Source organism: Mobula birostris, chromosome 12, assembly GCF_030028105.1.
Source record: "Mobula birostris isolate sMobBir1 chromosome 12, sMobBir1.hap1, whole genome shotgun sequence".
NCBI classification, from domain to species: domain Eukaryota; kingdom Metazoa; phylum Chordata; class Chondrichthyes; order Myliobatiformes; family Myliobatidae; genus Mobula; species Mobula birostris.
In genome coordinates this window covers 53,695,967-53,716,710 of record NC_092381.1, presented here as the reverse complement: position 1 = coordinate 53,716,710, position 20,744 = coordinate 53,695,967, and the positions used below count along the sequence as shown (strand labels likewise).

At 39.9% G+C, this 20,744-nt stretch overlaps 1 protein-coding gene across 17 annotated transcripts in view; it reads left to right on the top strand.

Annotated features, from left to right (window-relative positions):
• Positions 1–6,705: 6,705 nt before the first annotated feature.
• Positions 6,706–20,744, top strand: part of fggy (FGGY carbohydrate kinase domain containing) — a 346,341-nt gene continuing 332,302 nt past the window's right edge. For all 17 annotated transcript variants that reach the window (XR_011888007.1, XR_011888000.1, XR_011888001.1 and 14 more), the window contains exon 1: positions 6,706–6,758. The gene's annotated coding sequence lies outside the window, so the exon portion shown is untranslated. The remainder of the gene's footprint in view (positions 6,759–20,744) is intronic.

Below are 20,744 nucleotides of genomic sequence, written 5' to 3'. Positions count from 1 at the left end.
GTGAAATGTCACATGAAAGTGATTTTTTTTACTTAGATTTCTGAGAATTTTACATTCCAATTGGCTCTGGCATTTAATGATATCTGTGACAGTGCATGCCCTAGATTCTTTACACAAAGTACTAGACTGTGATTTGTCAAGAGAAATCCACACCAAAGTGCCAATTTCAAACAATTAAACAATAATCTATGCGTGTTCTGCAGTTATGCATTTACCAAATTTTACAAGTGTAGGAAAGTAGAAGTCTACCATAGAAAACCCAGCAGTCCATCTTATACATTGCCACTATGGACAAATACAAACCCAATTTACCTGTTTTGCAAAATCAAGACGAAAGGTTAACTGTGCTCATGGAATGAATTGTCCTGATATAATAGGAATGCTAGTGGAGTCCTTCAGCTATTCATTTTCTTCCTCCATTCTGCACTTGTGTATTTAGCCAGTCTAGGGTAACATTAGCATAATGTGATGCATTTCGGATTTTAGGACCTTGTAATAAAACTGCCAAAGTCTGCATTACTGTCTTTTAAGAGGGAAAAAAAATCTTTATTCATCATGTTAACCTTTTGTATATTAAAGTAGTATTTCTGCAACAAAATGAAAAAATATAACAAGATTAAGACTTCTCCATTTTAAAAGCTTTGAAGGAGGTGACAAAACACATAAAACAAGTGTGTCCAGTCTGAAGAAATGGCAGCATGAAATAATTCAGTCTGGGCAAAGTTCACGGGTATGTGCGGAATACTAAGATTATAAAGCAGGGCACTTTATCATTTCTGAGAAAATCTGCATTATTTCCTAGACTGCTATTAATCAGCTCAGTAATAAAAGTAAACTGTATTAAAAGTGAAATGTAAGTTCACAGCATAATATTAAGCTATATTTCTAACACTATTTTACCACTTTACAGAACATCAAAGATAATAAAATGGGCAGTTTCCCAACTGTTTAACATTTTTGCAAACATGTTTTGAATTTCTATTAATTCTTCATAGAAATATATAAGTTGATACATGGTAAGGACTATCAGTAATCAATGTACCATCATGAACCAATTTATATCTTTCTACAATAACAGAAACTTTTAATACATTTTGAACATGGATTTATCAGGTGATCATGTATCCTATGATCCTAACCATTTTTTCACTCCAGAACTATGCAGATACACAAGAGAAACCAGGGTATGAGTGAGGAAGACCGATTCCTGAAGAACAAATGAAATGGAGCTGGAGGGACATTGGGACCAGAATTGGCACAGATGAGTGAAAATAAAATACAGAAATATAATCGCAGAGTTCAAGGGGATGTGCAACAAGAACACAATTGATGCAAAAAGGCAAGGAGCCTGAACAGGATAAATACTGAGGGATGGTCAAATCAACATAAAGCCCTGTAGTTCGGAAATGGGGCTTGAGATTTGAATAATGACGTTAGAAGCAGGAATATTACCTGGACACTCAATATCCTGGTGTTTTTCTTTTCCCTGGGGTGAACGATGATAAGCAGCCATTTCTGGGTCATTTTATCCTACTTAGAACATTCAAAAAACACTTCTTGTCGAAGGTCACACTGGTAACCACAAAACAGTTTCCACATCAAGCGCACAGAATTATATCAACTTATCTGCATTACATCACTGGATTTATTGGTGATCTTCTTTATAATGAAGGCCTCTAGTTACGGTCTTCTCCACCAATGAAAGCATTTTCTCTACATCCATGCTATCAAAACACTTCACTGATTTAGACACATCCGTTAGGTCTCTTCAGCGACACAACAGGTTGCAGATGCTGCAGCTGAAGTAATGCAAAAGGAACTGGAGGAACCAAATGGATCAGGCAGCCCTTAAGGAGGGAAATGCACAACCGATGTTCTGAGTCATGAAGTCAGAGAGGAAGACAGCATGGAAACAGTCCCTCTTGTCCAACTGATCCATGCCAGCCATAGCGTTCTCCCTGCTAGTCCCAGTCACCCACATTCAGTCCATAACCCTCCAAGCCCTTCAACTCCATGAAATAGCACCTGCATTGTCCACTTCCTCTGACAGCTCATTCCACGTACTCTAGCGGCCTTTATATAAATAAATTGCCTCTCAGATTGCTTTTAAGTCTTTCCCCTCTTTTCTTGTATCTATGCCCTTGAGTTTTGGACTCCCCAACCATAAGAAAAAGATTATGGAAACCCACTTTATCCAAACCCCTCATGATTTTATAAATTTCTATTAACTCACCCCATATTCTCCTGTTATCCAGGGAATAAAAATCTAACATAACTCATCCCTCCCTATAGTTCAAGTGCTTACCTCTAGGTCATACCCTAGTAAATCTCTTCTGCATCCACTCCAGCTCAACAATGTATTTTCTACAACAAGTTGGACCAAAACTACATAATTCTTGAAATGTGGCCTCACCAATGACTTATTTCACTGAAGCATAATATCCCTACTCCTAAACTTGATGCCCTGACTGAAGGCCAGCATATTGAACAACTTCACCACCCTGTGTATTTGCGAGGCCACTTACAGCAAACTGTGCACCTGTGTTCCCAGCTCCCTCTGTTCCACAACACTCATCAGTGCCTGCCATTGTATAAATCCTACCTTGGTTTGAATGTCCAATATGCGTCAAAGGAGAAAGCTTTATTTAAGTCATATAGACAACATTCACTGCCCTACATTCATCTCCTGTGCCTCTTTGGTATAAGACCATAAGATAAAGGAGAATTAAGCTATTTGGCTCATCGAGTATGCTCCATCATTTCATTATGGTTGATCCAATTTTCCTCTCAGCCCCAATCTCTTGCCAGTCGAGAATCTATCAATCTCTGCCTTAAATATACATAAATCTTGGCATCCACAGCTGCCTGTAGTAAAGAATTCCACAGATTCACCACTCTCTGGCTAAAGAAATTCCTCCTCATTCCGTTCTGAAAGGCGTCCCTCTATTTTGACGCTGTGTCCTCTGGTCTTAGATTCTCCCATCATTGAAAACATCCTCTACACATCCACTTTGTCAAAGCCTTTCACCATTTGACAGGTTTCAATGAGGCCACCCCTCATTCTTCTGAAGTCCAGCGAATACGGGCCCAGAACCATCAAATGCTCGTCATAAAACAAGCCATTCAATCCTGGAATCATTTTTGTGAACCTCCTTTGAACCCTCTCCAGTGTCAGCACATCCTTTCTAAGATAAGGGGCCCAAAACTGCTCACAATACTCAAGTGAGGCCTCACCAGTGCTTATAAAGTTCTAACAATATTTCCTTGCTTTTATTTCTGGTCGTTTCGAAATGAATGCTAACATCGCATTGTCTTCCTCACCACAGACTCCATCTGCGAATTAACCTTCAAGAAATCCTGCATAAGGCCTCCAAAGCCCCTTTGTACTTCAGTTTTTTTTTGTATTTTCTCTGTTTAGAAAATAGTCATCCCTTTCATTACTTCTACCAAAGTGCATGACCATACACTTCCTGACACCGTATTCCACTTGCCATTTCTTTGCCCATTCTCCTAATCTGTCAAAGTCCTTCTGTAGCATCTCTGCTTTCCCTTATGTTCTGGTCTTCTCCCATATTTCTGGGATGTGAAAATGGGTTAATTTGTTGTGGCAAATTACTAATTGATATAGATAAGTGGCAAAAGAATTAAAGGGGAGTTCATGGACATGTGAAAGAAGAGGTTTCAGGGCTACAAAGAAATTATAAAAGAAGAATGGGATGGATATGTTGCTTTGTTGGGAGTTAGCACAGGCAAAACAATGACCTTCTGTATTGCAGCAAGTAAACTTGTTTTGGTAGTGTCATTGTATCTTACGAGAGCTCGAAGAGGCAATGGTAAGATAGGGGATATATGGGGCTGCAGGACTAATTTTGACTGCTGTAGCTAAACATCACTATGGATGGATATCTGTGTCTTGATATAATAGATAAATAGATGTTTTATATATTAAAAAAAACAATATTTCCAAATGAAAAGCAGAAGATGAATTTCATAATGAAAGGTAATAGAACAACAAGGATGTATGTTTACACTGGATGTAACCATTCAAACCAATGGTCTTCAATGGCTGAAGCCCATAACCAGGAGTGGTTCAGTAGCACTCGATTGAACATGTAGATTCCTCAAGGATTTTTGCAAGAGGGGACATGTGAGATGGTGATAGAGCCAATGTTAAGGAAAAATATATCTAACCTCATCAATCTACTTGTAAACATCTTTTTCTGCGGTAAGTACAGCCATCATTCAGATATTGTTAAGGGAGCATAAGATATACCTGAAATATAGTGCCAAGCTGGTAATCTATCAGGCAGGGCAATGTGTAAACTGACTGCAGAAGCAACTGATTCTAACCCAACAAACCTGATGAAAATATGCACTTATGAACATAGGATAACTTACAAATTAAGTGGTTCTCATAACGTTCCCATGCTCAATGACATGAAGCTCCGTAAAAGAGTTCAAAATACAGGATCAAATAGACAATTGTTGACTCAGATCTAATGAAGTGATTCAAAAGGTTTGTTATAGCTCGAATTAATTCCTGCCTGAGCAAGGACCTGGATACTTCCTCATCATTCCTTTTATGTATTCTATTTATTTACAATGCAATTTATAGTAATTTTGTTTAGCATTGAACTGCTACCACAAAAACAAGTTTCACATAAGACTGCGATAAACCTGATTTTGAAATATCTTCAGCCAGAAATAAAGGAACCTTCTCAGCTTCCTCCTGAGACCTTCCACCATCTACCACCCATCTCAAACACTTAACTCGAGCCAATTCAATTTGTACTTTCTGAAATCAAAATTTGATTCACAATTGAACTTGACAAAATACCAGTTGCTATTTAAAGAACATGCTCCAAGATAACCACATCTCTATACATGCTGATCCTCAGTAACCACACCATTTGCATTTACTAACACATGGGGAAATTTACTCAAGTATGTTACAATCACAATAAAAGGGCAAATTCAATAGTCAATTCTCATAAACAGAAGAGATTCTGTACATCTTCTATCCATCAAAAGTAGAATTTCCCGGTGGCTAGCTATTTTAATTCCTATCCCTATTTCATTCCAATATGTTGGTCCATGGCCTTCTCTTTTGCCACAGTGAGGCCACTCTCAGGGTGGAGGAGCTACACTTCATATTCCGTCTAGGTAGCCAAAAACCTGATGCCCTGACCATTGATTTCTCCTTCTGGTAATTTTATCCCCTTCCTTCTTCTATTCTCCTCTGTGGCCTCTTACCTCTTCTCCTCACCTGCCTATCACCTCCTCCTGTTGCCTCTCCTTCTTCCCTTTTACCCATGGTCCACTCTCCTCTCCTATCAGATTCCTTCTTCTCCAGCCCTTTACCTTTCCCATCCACCTGGCTTCTCCTATCACGTTCTAGCTAATCGTCCTCGACCCCCTTTTAATTCTGGTGTCTACCCCGTTCCTTTCCAATACAGAAAAAGGGTCTCAGCCTGAAACAGCAACATGGTAATTCATTTCCATGGATGCTGACTGATTGCATACTTATCACTTCATCAATTTATCCTGTCCTTACTTAACGGCAAAAAATGTCATCTGCAGTATCTTCCATAAGTAATCTGCTCAGTTTGTGCTCCATTAAAACCACTCAGTCCTGAAACCTGAACACACAAAAGAAACTGTTGAGTTTTGAGAATAAACAATTCATAGATCACAGATACTCCCAGTGGCTAGTGTGAAAAGCATCACATGATGAATTACTGTCTGAACACAGTGATGGGAGCAGCACCAGGCAAGCTAGACTAGCAAAATATCCACAAATGTTTATTAAACTCAATAGCTGGAATATATTTATTGAGGCACAGTGTGGAAAGGCCCTTCGAATCTCACCACCCAACAAATGCAATTTAATCCTCACCTAATCATGGGACAATTTACAATGACCAATTAATCTACCAACTGGTACATCTTTGAACTGTAGGAAGGAACCAGAGCACCCAGAGGAAACTCATGCAGTCACACAGACATACAAACTCCTTAAACTGAACCCAAAGCCTGCGCAAACCACTGTTACCATGCCACCTGAGTAGCAACACACTTAATACAAGAGTCTGGGATCTAAGGCCACAGCCTCAGAATAAAGGGCATCAGTTGTAATCAGAGATAAGGAGGAATTTAATCACAAACAAGAGAATTTCCAACACAAAATGCTGGAGGAACTCAGCATTCTGTGTGTTGATGAGGAGGAATTTCTTCAGCCAGAAGGTGGTGATTGCGGAACTTGGTGCCACAGAGAACTGTGAATGCCAAGACACTAGGTATATTTAAGCCAGAGATCAATAGGTTCTCGATTGGTGAGGATGTTATGGGGAGATTGCAAGCACATGGAGCAGAACAAAAACAAACATGATTGAACAGCACAGCTGACCCGATGAGCCTAAATGTCTAATTCTGCTCTACATCATATGGTCCCTTAACTAGTTACAACCCAAGCAAAATATTGGATGTATGAAAAATTACGAATTTGAAACTTAAAAACTTCAATGATTCAATATAGAACTAGATTGTATTGTGTTATTCTACTCAGCGCAATTTTGAAATTACAAAAAAAGACTGGAGGTTTAAAAGCAAATTTGAACTTTAGTCAGCAGTTCCAGTGATGAGAGGGTGCACTGAGCCGATACAAGTCAATGGACGCTCGGGTCGATCGGCTTTCCGTAGTGCGCATGCGTCGGTAGGACCTCGATCCGCAGCGGACCGCCTGACAACACGTCCCACGGGTATGTGATGCCGCCGCCGCCGCCGCCAACTTCGGCCGCTCCCGCTAGCACGGGAATGAGTCAGCTGCGTGCACGCGCACATTTCACTCCGCCTCACAAAACACTTTGCCGAACCGAAGTCAGTGGAAGCCTGTCGCCACTCGGCTCCGTCTCCCCGACGCCGACCCGCGGCAGCGTGGTGTGTCCTGGGAGCGGGACAGAGCAACGCCCATCCTCGGCGTCCGCGACTTCCTCTGTCAGCTGCCTATCAACCCCCGTGAACTGTTGCTGTACACTTTCAGACCAGAATTGCGCACAATATTCCAGATTTGGTCTCAGCGACATATTATACAACTTTAACATAACATCCAAACTCCTGAACAAAATGCTCTGATTTATGAAGGCTAGTGTGTAAAGCTTTCCCCCTAGAGTTGCTGTTCTTCCCCTCACTGACTGCTAATGGTTCTTGCACAATATTCTGTATGCAGTACTGAGAACTTGAAATAATAGAACATGCTAACAAATATTAGGCATCTAGTTTTTTTTTGAGAAACAATGAACATGTTGCCTGACTCACTGTAGCTTTTGGACGATTGCCAATTCCCAATCCAGGTGGTTCACTCCTATCCTGGAGTAGGACATGCCGTTAATGAAAATTGGATTAGATGGGCTTGATTTTGGACAGAATGCATTGTCAGAAGATCCACTCTCAGTCATATGGGATACCAATCTTGCATATGGTTTGACTCAAATGTAGACAGGGGTCAGGGAATGTTCTGTAGCAAGGACATGTTGTATGGCACTGCATAGTGCTAAATTGGATTGACTCATAACATATTTGGCAGGTTATACTGGGCATCCATGTGGATGTTTGGCAGCATACATCACAATCTGTAACTTTGTGTTCTGGTATAGTCTTCACTTTGTCTTTATTATCAAGCCAGGGGATCTGCTGTGATTTAGTGAGGAATGCTGGGAGCAGAATCATGCTTGTCAAAAAATGAGGTGCTAATAGAGTGAAACTAAAGCACATGACTGCAGGTAAGCATTAAAAATAGTATGCAGTAATGCTTTTCCAGTAAGTAGAGGAAATTAAAAGTTCTGCAGTTCTGTCACATGAAAATCTGCTTGCAGTGGATGACTGAATAGTTAAACAAAGGAGATTCTATCCTCAATGGTCTTGTGTCTAGTCATTAAATGATGAAACCAAGCCTGAAGCATGGTCAGAAACTCCAAATATATTACTAATAGCACCTTTACTGAATTAAATTGTGGTAAATTAACACCGCAAACAAGAGGTGAGCGAAGGCGAAGTGAATTTGAGGGGTGAACCGTGCTGGTACGTTGCAGAATCGACATAGTTGGAGTGAGAAATTTGGAGAGGAGAAGTCAAGGCAGAGGAGTCTCATTGCCTGCACAACCGGCCGGCCTGGATGGACTGGATAGACAGGGTGTCGGGATCAGAGGCAAGATTTGATTTTGCTTGATCTCCCGCGATGTCCACTCCTCTCTCCATGGTGCTGAGGCTATGAAGTCTGCCCCAGCTGCTGTGCTCTGTACCCACTAATCTGATGAACTGATACCAAGGCTTTGGGCCCTCTCCAGCTGCTCTGGGGTTCAGATCTAAGGAGTCATTTTGGTTTGTAATGTTGTTGCTTACTTCTGTTGTTTGCATGATTTGTGTGTTTTTTTTTCCCTTTCTCTGTGCATCAGCTGATGGCCCTTACTATTAAAATTGGGTTATTTCAGGTTTCTTGCTTTGTGGCTGCCTGTAAGCAAAGAAATCTCAAGGTTGTATAATTTACACATTGTTTGATAATAAATAAACTTGAAACTTTGAAATATGATCTATGCTATATCCTGAAATCTCAATCAACACATGAGCCAGTTATCAGTTAAGTTAATTCAATTCACTCCAGTTATTATAAAGAGTACCAAATGCAGCAATTGCTTTGGGTCCAGACCACATAATATTGAGCTCCAGCATGAACTTTGCCTTGAGCCAGGCTGTTCCACTTCAGTTACTATAATGGAATCTACCCAACAAATGTGGAAAACTGCCCAGATAATTTCTGTTTGTATAAAAGCAGGATATGTCCAATCAGGCCAGTTAAATTGCAACTGGACTCCAGTCTGTTGTCAGCAAAGCAACGGAAGGTATCATGTTGTCATTGACAGTTGTATCTTGAGAATCAGGTTTAATATCACTGGCATATGTCGTGAAATTTGTTAACTTTATGGCAAAGAAATACATGATTAAGAAATACAGAGGAAAACTGAATTACAGTAAGTACATATATGTATTAAATAGTTAAGTTAAAATAAGTTATGCAAAAAAAACATAAAAAGTAGTGAGGTAGTCTTCATGGGTTCAATGTCCATTTAGAAATCAGATGGCAGAGGGGAAGAAGCTGTTCTTGAATCACTGAGTGTGTGCCTTCAGACTTCTTACCTACTAGTTACCTACCTACTATGTGCAATTCAGCTGCAGACATCATCATAGCCTCAATCATACTGCTGTTTCACCTTTGGAATTCAAGTTTATTGTTAATGCAACGATTCTGGAGTTGATATCTTCATTTATAATTCCTCCTTCAGGCTTCATATACTTTCTTGATTATCACAGATGAAGAAATGTTAACACACCCATTGCTTATGCTGCAAAGCTTATGTAACAACTTGTTTTTGCATGCCATCCCTTTCCTTGAGTCAACACACATTTGGCAAATAAGTTTTTAAAGCTGTTTCCAAGCATGTTTACACAAATGCAAGTGTCATACGAAGAAGTTTGTAGTCGATGCAAATATTAGCCATGGTGGTTGATGTTGAAGGAGAAAGATGCAGGTTGATGGTATACAAAGCTGACAAAGGGAAGAAACTTCAAAGAAGTGTAAGGTAATAAATGTGGGGAAGGGAATATACAATAAATGATTTGATGCTTTGAAGTATGGAGGGAATAATGGATTATGGATTGCATGTCAATAATTGAAAGTAGCAAGACAAGATGAAAAACTGATGAATAGGTATACAGTATTTTGTTCAAATTACAGAATATAAGATCGATATAAGATTAAGATGGTTCCAATAAATGGTGACTCTTGTGTGCAGCTCTGACGGGAGTCATCAAATATTCCTGCTTATGACTACTACAGCTGAAGTCCATAGTCACAGCCACAGGTACTTCAGTAAGCAGCATTGTTTTAACACATTTAAAAAATCTATTGATACTCAAAATTGGCGTACCCTGGATGGTAGACTCTGGTAGTGAATGCAGTTCCCCTTTAAGGGAACGGAAGCGGGGATGTTGTGCTGGGCTACAGGTACAATTGAAACGGAGAGGCTTTAGAGTCCCAGTTCCCAGCTATCCTGTTGGCGAATGTCCAGTCTCTGGACATTACAATTGAAGACTGTTGCGCACAGATGTGGTTCTGTCGCAGTCCTGCTCACCTGACCTGGAATATCTAGCAGTCAAATAGCATCCTTTTTATGTCCCAAGGGAGCTTTCCGCCATCATCCTGGTAGCGATGTACATTCCACCTCAGTCCAAAGTCAGGCAGCCACTGGAGGAGCTGAGCAATGTGATCAGCAGGCATGAAACAGCACATCCTGATGTCTTCCCTATCATTGCAGGGGATTTCAACCAGGCCAACTTGAGAAAGTCTCTGGAACCAGAGGAGCTAACATACCTAACCACTTTATCCCTCCATCAAGCAAGCTTATCATGCCTTCCCGTGCCCATACTTTGGAAAGTCCGATCACCTGGCTGTACTTATACTCTCAGCAGAGATTAAAGATTGCAACACCATTGGTGGGGACCAAGGGGTATGGTCAGGGGAGGCAGAGGAGGGTCTACAGGACTGTAGTAAGTTGGTGGACTTAAAATGACCTGTGGAAGGTTATTTTAAGAGTGAAGAAACAATTTCAATTGAAGTTAAAGATGGTATCAGATGCAAGCCAGCTCAGTCAGAGTTTGCAGGCCATTACAAAGTGAAACCTAATATCATGAATAGCTTGATGCCTCACACCTAAATGGGTTCGATGCACTTTGAAAGGGAGAATAAAACTACACCTGTGTGAATCCCTGCAGCATCTGGTGACCCTGTGATCTCTGTCTCAGAGTCTGACGTCCACCAAGAGGGTGAACCCTCGCAAGGCGTCACGCCCTGGTGATTTACTTGGTAGGGCTCTGAAAAACTGTGCCAACCAAATGGCAGAGGCGTTTAAGGACATCTTCAATCTCTCACTGCTGCCATTGGAGCTTCCACCTGCTTCAAAAGGGTGATGCTCATTCCAGTGCCTAACTAGAGCAGGGTGACTAGTGGCACTCACATCTACAGTGATGAAATGCTTTGAAAGGTTGGTCATGGCCAGAATAAACTCCTGTCTAAGCAAGGACCTGGACCCACTTCAATTTGGCTATTGCCATGCAATAGGTCGACAGCAGATGCAATCTCACTGGCTATCCACTCAGCTTTGGATCACCTGGACAATAGTAACACCTATGTCAGGCTGCTGCTTATTGATTACAGTTCAGCATTCAACACAATCATACCCACAGGCCCGCTGAAGGGTTTCGGCTCAAAATGTCGACTGTACTTTTTTCCATAGATGCTGCCTGGCCTGCTGAGTTCCTCCAGCATTTTGTGTATGTTACTTGAATTTCCAGCATCTGCAGATTTTCTTTTGTTTGTGATACCCACAGTTCTAAACAACAGGCTCCAAAATTTAGGGTTCTGCATCTTCGCAACCGGATCCTTGACTTCCTCACTGGAAAACCACAGTTCGTATGGATCAGAAATAACGTCTCCTCCTTGCTGACTGTCAACACTGGCAAACCTCAAAGATGTGTGCTTACCCCACTGCTCTACTGTCTCTACAACCACAACTCTGCAGCTAGGCACAGCTCCAACACCACCTATGAATTTGCTGATGACTCAAATATTGTTGGCAGAATTTTAGCTGGTGTCAAAGAGATATACAGGGGTGAGATAGATCCACTGATTGAGTGGTGGTTTTGCAACCATGCATGCAATGTCAGTAGGACTAAGGAATTGATTGTGGACTGCGGGAATGGGAAGCCGAGGGAACATACACAAATCCTCATCAAGGGATCAACAGTGGAAAGGAGTTGGTTCAAGTTTCTGAGTGTCAACATCTCTGAAGATCTATCCTGGGGTCCAACATACTGATGCAGTTACAAAGAAGACACAACAGTGGCTATGTTCATTAGGAGTTTGAGGAGACTTGGTATGTCACCAAAGTCTTTCGCAAATTTCTACAGATGTACCGAGGTCAGCATTCTAACTGGTTACATCACCATCTGGTATGGAGGGGCCACTGCACAGAATCAGTAAAAGATGCAGAAAGTTAGCCAGCTCCATTATAGGCACTAGCCTCTTCCAGTGTTGGGGACACTTTCAAAATGTAATGCCTCAAAAAAGTGGCATCGATCAGTGAGGGCCCTCATTACCCAGGACATGCCCTCTTCTCATTGCTACCATCAAGGAGAAGGTACAGGAGCCTGAAAACACACAACATCTTAAGAATAGCTTCTTCCCCTCTGCCATCAGATTTCTGAATGGTTAGTGAATCCACGAATCTCATTATTTTTTCTCTCTTTTTGCACTACTTACTTAATATTTTACATATAAATTGTGATTTATAATTTTTTTATAATTGTGTATTGCAATGCCCTTCTGCCACAAAACAACAAATTTCATGACGTGCCAATGATGTTACACCTGATTCTAATACTGATTGTGTTTTTTTTGTCAAACAGTATGAACATTACAAAAGTGTATAAGGAGCAGTTGGCCTGTCAGTTCCTTATACTCCTCCTTCTTTCAATAAACTTATGGTTTATCTGATTGTAACCTCAACTCTACATTTCTTGGTTACACATGGAAACCTTTCACTCCTGCACATCAATATTATATCCAATTCTACCTTAATAATATTCAGTGATTCTACTGAAACTACAATTCCATAGATTCACAAATCTCTTGTGTGAGAAAAAATCCTCATCCTTCTTTTATTGGGGAATACTTTATTTTTCAAATAAATATAGGGTCCTCTCCACAACCACCTTTTCAAGACTCCTTGGGATCTTATCAGTTTGAGGCTCATCATCTGTCTTCCAGCTTACATGAGTACAAGCACAGTTTTTGTCCAACCATTTCGTATAGGTAACTTGTCCATTTCAATTATCCAGTTAGGTCATAGGTAGAGAACTGGATCCACCTCTCGTTATCACGTTAAGTAAAGGTGCGAGGATGAACAAAAGTTTTACAAGAGTAGAGAATTTTCATTATGAGAAACAATTGGCTAGGATGGAGTTAGCCAATCATTTGGAGCATTGTAGGTTTTGATAGGTTTATAGAGAGAGGAAGAAATTTACTTCCCTTAGCAAAGACATTACTAACTAGGGTCACACATCAAAGTTGCTGGTGAATGCAGCAGGCCAGGCAGCATCTCTAGGAAGAGGTGCAGTCGACGTTTCAGGCCGAGACCCTTTGTCAGGACTAACTGAAGGAAGAGTGAGTAAGGGATTTGAAAGTTGGAGGGGGAGGGGGAGATCCAAAATGATAGGAGAAGACAGGAGGGGGAGGGATGGAGCCAAGAGCTGGACAGGTGAGTGGCAAAAGGGATACGAGAGGATCATGGGACAGGAGGTCCGGGAAGACTAGGATCTATAACTAGGGTCATATATTTTAACGCAAACAACAGGAATTCTGCAGATGCTGGAAATTCAAGCAACACACATCAAAGTTGCTGGTGAACGCAGCAGGCCAGGCAGCGTCTCTAGGAAGAGGTAAAGTCGACGTTTCAGGCCGAGACCCTTCGTCAGGACCAGGTCATATATTTTAAGTGCAATTGTTGTTAGAAAAGAGTTGAGGAAATTTATTCTAACTGAGAAGTTGATGGGATCAGAACCATGTTGCCTGAAAGCATGGCAGAGGCAGAAGCACACATTCATTTAAAAAGTAAAAACTAGAGATTCTGCAGGTTCTGGAAATCCAGAGTAAAATATACAAAATGCTGGAGGAATTCAGCAGGTCAGACAGCATCTATGGAAAGGAATAAAGAGTTGATGTTTCGGGCCAAGACCAGTCATCAAGTATGTGTGTTATTGTTCATTTAAAAGTACTTTGCTGAGTCTCTTCTATGCTGTAATTTGCTATGTTCAATACGTTCTATAATATTTTTGTGATTTTAAATAGAACTCTCTTCTTTGGAGCTTTCAGTTTTCCATTTCTAGCCTCCAGGAGGTCAATTGGATCTATCTGAGGATATTCCCAAAAATGTGCTCCTTTTGTTATGATTGTCAAGTTGCTGTCTCCTTAGCCTTGCATGGTGATTTGAAAGTAACTTGCCCCCACCCCATAACACTGCTAAAACTAAAGGTCAAATTTGTGCCTAGTAAAGGGGAATGATACAACAAACAAAATTACCTTAGCTTGATTATTGACCGTTGTTTGAAAACTTCACGTTAAATGGGCAACATTTACCATTCGATATGCAGAATGCTGCTTTGTTTTTAAATGCAGCTGATGAATTAAGTGCTGATAAAAGTCTGACAGTTGATACTGAATTTTGCTCAACAAATCTGAAAATTGCTAAACAAAACAAATATGAGGGAAGATAATTTAATTCAGTAAAGCAGCTTCAGTTGAGTATTTATTACGGAATTCCCTTCTATACCGCAGGTATATTTCTTTGTTCACAAACTGGTAAAGCTGTATTTATTCTCCATTTGTAGCTGTTTCAAGGTTGTGGTTGTTGACTCACTGCCTTTATGATGATTGTACTTCCATAATAGTGTAAAATGAGGACCTTCAGATATTGATTCAACTTGATTTATGTTTAGGTGAAGATAATATGTGACTTGGAGAGAAATGTGGTGTGGTTAAGATACAGATGTTCCATGATAACTTTGTTCTTTTCCTTTTCAGTATAAAGCTTGTGATAAAGGGAGGTAGTAAAAGTATAAACTTTCACATTTCCTCTTAAAATACAATCATATGAATTTAAGAAATCATGAATTTATTTTCAAGAAATATTGATCTGTTTTGCATTTGAAAATTTCATTTATTTTAAGGCTATAATCTTTTAGGAGAGTTAGTTCTGCTTATCTGCTGACCTTAGAGAGAAAAGATTTCAAAAGCTCCCACATTGCCCCAGCTTTGAATGTTCTCAGTTGAGTGGGTTGAAATAAGAAATTAAACAGATCCTCCCAGCGTATGAACTCCTGACTTGTGTATTGCCCAAACAGTACATACAAACAAGTTTTTGAGAGATCAGTGGGATTGATTTTTGCTGCAGGGCTGCTAGCATCCTCTGATGTGCAAACTTGGTTTAGGACCTCACTTTTGACTTGCCAATTGTTCAGGTTACAAATAGTTCTCAGGAATGGAATTTATCCTAACTTGGGGAGGGCCTGTATAGTCAGTCTCTTTGTGATAATAGAATATTTCATTGCTTAACATATAAACCTAAATCTTGACAATTTCGTATATTTGTTAAATTTAATTGAACAAGAAGTCTGTGCATTGTGATTTTCTTCTTCTTTAAAAGAAACAGACACCTCACAATTAGAATATTGAAAACAGCTAGGAGTACAGCAAATGTTATTACTGCACAATCTAAACTGAAGGCAGCTATCTTCATTCTAAACAAGGATGTCTGACTACAATGTATCAAAGTCAGACTACCTAGTATACTTGTTTCTTAAGATAGGCTTAGGACCATATATACTGGAGGGCATGAATAGTGAACCTTTTTGAAATTGTGCCGAAATTGATGATAATCTTTGAAAAATTCTCTCACGTGCCATAGTAATTTTGAGGAGAGATCATCATTGATTAATGAATTAGTAACAATAATTATGGACTTTTTTAAGGAAAAAGGATGAGTTCTGTTTCTTATTTACGTGTATTCATTGTCTTATATGAATAAAAGTATAATAGAGACAGAAGAAGAATTTTGGAAGACCTGTTAAAATATTATTCGTATTAATCTTTTAAAAAGAGACTTGAAAAATAATATCTTTTGTAAATAGTATTGTTATTGTAACTGTTTACTGTCCAAATCATTCAAAGTTGCGTGTTCTTGCAACCGTCTACCTGGCAGTAAGCCAGCATGAGACATGTCCTGTGAAAACATCTCATTGCTCTCAGGTTATAAAAATTCATTTGCTGCTTCATTGAGCAATAAAGATAATTATTGTGTATCTTTTTATCGTAGGTGGGGTTTAAAGAATCGAGGGGGCGGCTCTGCATGCCGTGTGCCAGTAACAAATTTGTGCATGCCATCTTGGGCATATGTGTGCAGGTTCACCGCCCCCGCAGGTGTTTAGCTGAAGGATAGTGCAGACTAGTTGGACTGCCTGAAGGAAAAAATTAAAGCAGCTGACCAACAGGGGAAAAAAAATTTACTGTGATATATATTGTTTAAAAATGCCAAGAATAAATATTTCCCTCCTTAATGGTTTAGTGAAGCAGCTGAGTGACAGTGACTAGAAATATCCCAGGATTTATTCTTCAGTCTGTGGTCTCTCAGACATGGCATTTATGTGTTGTTGGTACAAAATAGTTAAACTTAAGGTATTGTTGCATGAGGTACAAGAAAAATAACCAGATTCACACTACTGATTTCTCAGTGACCCCTGCTGGAAATGACATATTTAAATTGTTGGGAGAAGAGGATGATACTTCACTACAATACTCCCAACTTGAATAGCCAAATCTTAGGTTTGAAAAATTTTGATTTGGCTAAGGTGCTGGTATATGACCAACACTCGTGTGTTCAGCACTGAAGGTAAAGAGAGAGAAAAGAATCAGTAAGGATAAATAAAAACGTAGATAAAATAAACAGCAAAAATATTCAGTGAAGTGCAAGTACAAAGAACTGCAGAAATGACATGTAAGAAATTAGCAACTGAATGCTAATGCATCTTGGTCAATGTCTCCCATCCACTACATAATGTACTGGTTGGGCACAGGAGTACATTCAGCCAGAGACTCATTCCACCGAGATGTAGCACTGAGTGTCATAGGAAGTCATTCCTGCCTGTGGCCATCAAACTTTACAACTCCTCCCTGGGAGGGTCAGACACCCTGAGCCAATAGGCTGGTCCTGGACTTATTTCATAATTTACATATTAGTATTTAACTATTTATGGTTCTATTACTATTTATTATTTATGGTGCAACTGTAACGAAAACCAATTTCCCCCGGGATCAATAAAGTATGACTATGACTATGAAGAAGAAATTGAGGAACAGCTTAACTGATGGGTATTCAGAGTACAGATTGAGCATAACTCATCAAAAACAATACCAGACATTATTCCGAGAAGAAAATGTAATGAACAGTATGTACCATAAATACATTAGATTAAATTATCACTTCGTAGTCTTTAGTCAAGGAAAATATTAAAACAGTTAAATAAGAAAATTAGTTGACTTTATTAAAAGTTACTTTGTGAAGAAACATAGATATTAAAATGAAAATAAGAGTAAGTTACTGGTTGAAAAATTGACACAACATATTGAGTCTTCAAAATAACAAACACCCCCATGTGGGCACACTGTTACAATCAGAAGTACACTATCTACAAAATGGATAATTGACAAGCATGTTGAAATCCTTTACCTGTGTCTAAAGTGGACATCGATCGCTTTTCCATGTTCTTACTCTTGGTTACGTTCTGTTACAAGGCAGGTATTGGCCACACCCAGTGATATATCCACTGATCAGTACACCTGTGTTAAGGACTGTAGCTTCCTTTCATGTAGTACCTGAATGAACAGGAGTATTCATCCCAACATTAAACTGAAGAATCTTGCAGATCATTGCTACTCTGAACCATTGGAAGTCCAAGCCCTCAAGAATTTTCTCCATGACACATGTTTGAGAAAAGTTGGAACAGTAGCTTATATCTTACTAGTTCTCTCTGTACTTTGCTGATAGGCTGTGCTCCACGTCGGCTCTTGAGACCCAGTATTACTACAGTGGGGCATAAGCAAATCATGATTGAAAATGGCCACTGTAATCTTTTGCTGTAATACAAAATTCTAATGTGTATCAATGACAGATGTGTAAATTAAGTTACAATGTTGGTGCTGTCAGGAAGTTTTGACTTTGACATTTTTTTTTTGCGTTTTTCATGAGTTTGGAACCAATAAAGTTCTGTTTGTTTTTTAAAGCCAAGCCTGGTTTCGCATGGTAACAGTAGAAATATTTGAAGTATGAAAATAACTGTAGCTGCACAAACTTGAATACAACAATGCATATAAAGTTAAAATGGATAGATTAACTCCTTCTGTTAAAATAGTGAATATAGAACAGTAAAACAAGTTTGCTACATATCCATCTGGTACTACCTGTATCAGTAATTTATAACCATTGTGTTTCTTTTGACCATTTCAAAACAGATTATTTTCCTCCATTGGAGACACAGGGAGATAGTTACACTCAAGGTGCAGGACGCAGGTAACTGGGTGACAGTCAGGAAGGGGAAAAGGGATCGGCAGCTAGTGCAGAATACCCTTGTGGCCATTCCCCTCAATAACAGGTATACTCTTTTGGCTACTGTGGGGGGGGGGGGGGGGGAATGACCAAGCAGCAGAAAGCCATAGCAGTCAGGTCTTTGGCACTGTCTGGCTCTGTGTCTTATAAGGGAAGGGGAGAGAAAAGCTAAGCTGTTGTGATAGGGGATTCATTGATTAGGGGAAAAGGCAAGAGGTTCTGTGGATAAGAACGAGATTCCTGGGTGGTATGTTGCCTCCCGGGTGCCAGGGTCAGGGGCATCTCAGATTGAGTTCACAGCCTTCTTAGGTGGGAGGGTGAGCAGCCAGAGATCATGGTCCACATTGATGTCAATGATATGATCGGAAGGGCGATGAGGTCTTGCAGAGTGAGTTCAGGGAGTTAGGTGCTAAGTTGAAGGACAGAACCTCAATGGTTGTGATCTCAGGTTTGTTACCTATACTGTGTGCGAGTGAGGCCAGAACTAGGAAGATCATACTATTTAGCATGTGGCCAAGGCAGGGACGGCTTCAGAATTTTGGAACATTGGGCTCTATTCCAGGGATGGTGAGACCTTTACAGAAGGGGTGGTTTGCACCTAAACTGGAGGGGGATTAATATCTTCATGGGAAGGTTTGCTAGTGCTACAAAGGGGTTGGGGGTGGGTAGTGTTTAAACTAGAGTTGCAGTGGAATGGAAAAAAGAGCGCCACAGCAGATAGTGATGGTTGTGGGGAAAATGTGACTTAGCCTACATACAAAGTCAGGAATTGAAAGGTTGAGTATGGTGGGACTGATGTTCTGAGTTGTGTATAGTTCAATGCAAAAAGTATTGCAGGAAAGGCGCATGAGCTTTGGGCAAGGATCAGCATGTGGAGTTATGACATTGTAGCCATTAGTGAGACTTGGTTGCAGGAGGGGTAGGACTGGCAACTTCGTGTTCTAGGTTTCCGTAGCTTTAGATGTTATAGAGCGGGAGGGATTAAAGGGTGAGAAGTGAGGGAAAATGTCTCAGCAGTGGTCAGAGAGGACAGACTGGAGAACTCATCTACTGAGGCTATATGGGTGGAATTGAGGAATAAGAAAGGGATGACCGCGTTAATGGGTTATATTATGGCCAACCAACAGTTCACAGGACTTAGAGGAGTGTATTTGTAGAGAGATTGCTGACTGTTGTAAGTAATATATGGTTCTGATAGTAGATGATTTTAATTTCTACATATTGATTAGGATACCCATACTGTAAAAGAATTAGATGAAATAGAGCTTGTCAGGTGTGCTAAGGAAAGTTTCCTTAATCAGTACATAGAAGTCCCAACTAGGGAGCGTGTAATACTGGATCTTCTATTAGGGAATGAAACAGGGCAGGTGACAGAGGTTTGTGTAGGAGAACACTTTGGATCTAGTGATCATAATGCCATTAGTTTCAAGATAATTATGGAGAAGGTATGGCTGGTTCTGGAGTTGAAATTCTAATTTGGAAAAAGGCAAATTTTGATAGTATCAGAAAAGATCTGGGGTGTGGATTGGGCCAGGTTGTTTTTGGCAAAAGTGTATTTTAAGGTCATGAAACGTATACAGATGACAGAGTGTGGGACAGCTGTGAAATTCATTGCAGTGATGGCTGTCGGGTCAAGTTATTAAGCATATTTAAAGTGGAGGTTAATAGGTTCTTGATTACTAAAGATGTCAAAGGGTATGGGGAGAAGGCAGGAGAATAAGAGATATATATAAAAAAAAACAGCCTTGATGGAATGGTAAAGCAGACTTAATGGGCCAAATGGTCTAATTCTGCTGCTTTGTCTTATGGTCTTGCGGACTGTGCTAGATCCAACAAAATGATTATGAATACTGCTACCAAAATACTTCCCATTATGCTCTTTCCATCTGCTATCTTCAATTCTTAAATTAATGGAGAATGTACCTATTTGGATACATGAGTTGAATATGTTCCATTAGTCTTTTCAATCTTTAAATTGTCTCAGTACCATCTAAAATGTCATATTTTCACCCATCCATCAATGTCTTTAATTGTTCATCTGCCCGATTAAGTAATCTTGTACTTAGATATATACCATTAAATACATCTGGACTAACCTGACTCCTTGCTTGTTTATTTTCCAATGTTTGTTCACTTGTTCTTCCAAGTTCACTCAGTAATCTCTTGCCAACCATTTTAGTTCTGCTTTTCTGTTTGAAACATCAATGCTCAGCTTCCCAACCCCCACTGTGACAAACTTCTTTAAACCCTCTGCAATAACATCAGCAAATCTGCCTGTGAAGATTTGGTCATTATTGGGATGCAACTGTTATGGTTTGTAGAGTTTTCATCTTCCTCAGAATTGGTCCCAAGATCTTTGGTGCTAAATGTCTCCTTCCTGAACTGTTTCTGTGCCATATATTCATCTTCCCTGTCCTTCTATTTATTTACTTACTCGGCATGGGGAACAATTGGGATATTCCACTTTTGTGGTTCTGT